The 3,883-nt window shown below is 36.3% G+C and overlaps 1 long non-coding RNA gene across 1 annotated transcript; it reads left to right on the top strand.

Annotated features, from left to right (window-relative positions):
* The first annotated feature begins 569 nt into the window (after positions 1–569).
* On the top strand, positions 570–2,717 carry LOC112168808. Its single transcript, XR_002924424.2, has 2 exons — positions 570–819; positions 2,540–2,717. It is a non-coding gene; the product is annotated as an uncharacterized LOC112168808 (long non-coding RNA).
* Positions 2,718–3,883: the final 1,166 nt, after the last annotated feature.

Raw genomic sequence — 3,883 nt, forward strand, 5'->3', positions numbered from 1 at the left:
GGTATCCATGATGTTTTTCATGTGTCACTGCTTCGAAAATATGAACCAGACCCGACACATATTTTAGATTGGACAGATCTTGATGTGGACGAACAATTATCTTTCGAGGATAGACCAATCCAAATATTAGATCGGAAAGAAAAGGTACTGCGAACAAAGAATATTCCGATAGTCAAAGTTCTTTGGCAACATGAAAATGTGGAAGAAGCTACGTGGGAATTGGAAACAGAAATGCAGAAAAAGTATCCAGAGTTATTTACGGATTGTGGTATGTTCTAAATTTCGAGGACGAAATTTCTTAAAAGAAGGGGAGAGTGTGACGACCTAAAATTTTTAAACATTTTCTAAAAAAATAATAAGTTTAATTTTATTGTGCTAAACTATTTGTTTAAATATTGTTTATATATATATATATATATATCTATATATATATAATAGAGTTGAATTTTATTTGGGTTTAAGTAATTAGAGTTTAGCCCAAAAGATTTGGCCCAAAACTCAAACCCAAGTAGCTTAACAGCTGATAGAATAAAACTCCACGACAAAACCAAATCAAACAACGCCTAAACTCAAAGCATTGTCCCGTCTCTTCATCGTCTTCCTCACCCCCATATTCTCCTCCATCTGATACACCAGCCACCACCTTAGGAAAGTACAAAGGACATAGCCGCCGCCATGGGTAAGTAGGAGGTGTCAACAGCCTTGGAAATCAAGTTTCAGATTGGTGATTCCCCAAAGCTATGAAGCTAGAGCTGGAACCCTAGAATCAGGAGTTGGAACTCTAGAAATCTGGAGGTGGCAAGTCTAGTACCTATATGGGTAAGATTTCAATTAGAATATCTATCTTGCTTTCTACGTTTTCACCTCCTTTCCAAACACTATAAATAGGTTAAACCATCTATGCTTTCCATACAGGTCCTTGAGTTGCTAGATACATAGATAAACAAGGGAGAGAGAGAAAAAGAGGGTTTTGGTATCTTAGAAGTGGAGGAGTAAAAAGTCAGGTGTGATTCTTTTAATTTTTGATTTGATGAGTTCTTTGTGGTTCTGATGGTTAATGCAATTTGGAAATTGAGTTATGTTCATAGGTTATTATAAGACTTGGGGATTCTTGATGATAGAAGAAGTTACAATAGAGATGAAGTTCAGTTAGGAATAAAGTTGTTGTTACTGGAATAACTAGAACTAATTATTTTCTCATCTTCTATTTGATTTCACTAGTTTTCTGGAAAATAGTTTATATCTTTTGTCATTGAATTGATCTAAATTAGAATTTGAAATCACTTTGTATCTGGTTTGTTGTTTCCTTTAGTCATTAGAATTTTTGGAAGACATAGATTAATAGAATCTGATTTGAGAAGAGTCAAGAACCAAGTAGGAAACATATGCAGTTTTAAAGTTGAATTTAGAAAGCCTTCACTCATCCTTTAAAGCCTTGTTGAAAGTGTGATTTCTTTTATTTAACACTTTAGAAAGTCTATTTTCAGTATTGAAAGTTTTACACAAATTGGAGTTGTGGAAAGTACATTAAAACTGAAGAGGTTAGCACACAATAGCAGTTTCTGCAGAAAAACGTGGGACTGTAGCTGAACTTTAAAAATTCATAACTAATTCTAGGAAAATTGTTTTCAGGTGATTCAAATTCCGAAAGTTTCTTTAGGATGTCAGCTACAAATCGTTAGAAGACCATGGAAGCAGATTTTAAACAGATTTGTACAGTTTTTAACATTAATGTGACCGGGTCAGAAAACTGCAGTATTTCAGTTTGTCAAGTAAAAACCTGTTTTGGTCAAAATAACTCACTGCTAAGATTTTCATAGTATGTTAGCTGAGTTTTGCTTTAATTCTTTATGTGTGGAACTAATAAATTCTATTCTTGCAATAGGAACTTGTTTTCATCCGGATACTTAACGTGAAAATCAATCGAGGTAGGGGAAAAACTTGGGGAGCCTCTATGTTTGCATTGGATGGTTGTTTACATGATTGTATTGGATGGTTGTGTACATGATTATATGCATTTATGTCCTCTGTTTCTGTTTGTTTGGTATGGCTGAATAGTGAATACACTTACATATTCAAAGTATTTGTGCATCAATAAGACATGAAGTATAAGGGTGGTGATGGTAATGTGAATATGCTATTGGAATGAGTATGTTGGTTTATCTTTTGCGTAGTTGAGTCTATAACCTCAGCAGGTACCAGATCCCAGGTATGCCCACTTGTGAATGTGCACTTAGTATAGGATATTGAAAGGGTAATTCGGGACTGGCGAAAGGGGAATAGACAAGATGACTAGCAAAAGAGGGTTAGGGGGATTGATTTTGGGTGGGAGTTAGTTCACATTGTTGAATACTCTGAGTCACCTTCGTGGTAAAATACATGGTATGGGACATGTAGGTTCAGTTTATTTTACAATGTGGATTATCGGGAATAGATAATAGTTGCATCCATTCATTATTGCTATTCTAATTATGATTTTCAAAGAGGTTTATTTCTCCTACTGGGCAATGGTTGCTCACCCCTTTTTATCATTTTGCAGGTGATGAATAAATAAGTTTGAAGTTATTTTATTGCAAGGGTGTTTTTAATAATGTAATATACATGTGTGTTATTGTTAATCATGCTTGGATTCCTAGACAAGAACTTGGAATATAGTTGACCTTTTGTTGTAAATGTTGGTGTAAACCCCTCTTGTAATAAAGGTTGTGTTTCAATTTCGGAAACTTGTCTATTATCGTTCTTTTCCAATTATTCGTATTTCAATTTTGGAAATTTATTTCCATGATTGGAATATAAGTCGGATCTTAAAAAAAAAAAAAAAAAATTTTGGATGTGACAACAAGGCTTAGGTTGTGTGTTGATGCAGCATGGAAATGTGATTGCCTATGCATCTAGGCAGCTGAAACCTCACGAAATGAACTACTCGACTCATGACCTTGATCTTGCTGCTGTAGTACTTGCACTTAAATTATGGAGACACTATCTTTATGGGGCACGATGCCAGATTTTCACGGACAATAAAAGTCTCCAGTATCTACTTAACCAAAGGGACTTAAATTTGAGGCAAAGGAGGTGGTTAGAGTTGATTAAGGATTATCATTGCACTACTGAGTACCATCCAGGAAGGGCCAATGTGGTAGCTGATGCACTTAGCCGAAAGCCCTTTAGCTCTTTAGCCCATTTGAAGGCAGTTCGAGTTCCTTTACTTTATGAATTGCGATCTATGGGGGTTAATTTGACGATTGAGAAAGAGTTTGGAGCATTGATAGCTAGCTTCCATGTGAGGCCGATTCTCATTGATAGAGTGCGGGAGGCACAAGATGAAGATGAATATCTAAGACAATTAAAAGAAGCAGTGAGTAATGGCACTAGAACGGACTTTATTCTCAGAAGAGATGGAGCCTTAATGTTTGGAAATAGAATATGTGTACCTAATCTTCAGGATATTAAACGAGAAATTTTGGAAGAGGCTCATAGTTCTGCTTACGCTATGCATCCCGGCGGGACAAAAATGTACCGAACTTTAAAACCATACTATTGGTGGCAAAATATGAAGAGAGAAATTGCAGCATATGTGAGTAGGTGCTTGGTGTGCCAACAGGTAAAAGCAGAAAGAGAGAAACCTTCGGCATTGCTACAGCCGTTGCCTATTCCGGAGTGGAAGTGGGAGCATATCACCATGGATTTTGTTTCGGGTCTTCCACGAACTCGCAATGGTCATGATAGTATTTGGGTGATTGTGGATCGACTCACTAAGTCTGCTCATTTCTTACCTATTAACAAAACTTACGGGATGGACAAGCTAGCAGAACTTTATGTTAATGAAATCGTAAAACTTCATGGGCCACCCGTTTCTATTGTCTCTGATCGAGATCCTCGTTTC

The sequence above is a fragment of the Rosa chinensis genome, chromosome 6, assembly GCF_002994745.2.
Source record: "Rosa chinensis cultivar Old Blush chromosome 6, RchiOBHm-V2, whole genome shotgun sequence".
Taxonomy (NCBI): Eukaryota; Viridiplantae; Streptophyta; class Magnoliopsida; order Rosales; family Rosaceae; genus Rosa; species Rosa chinensis.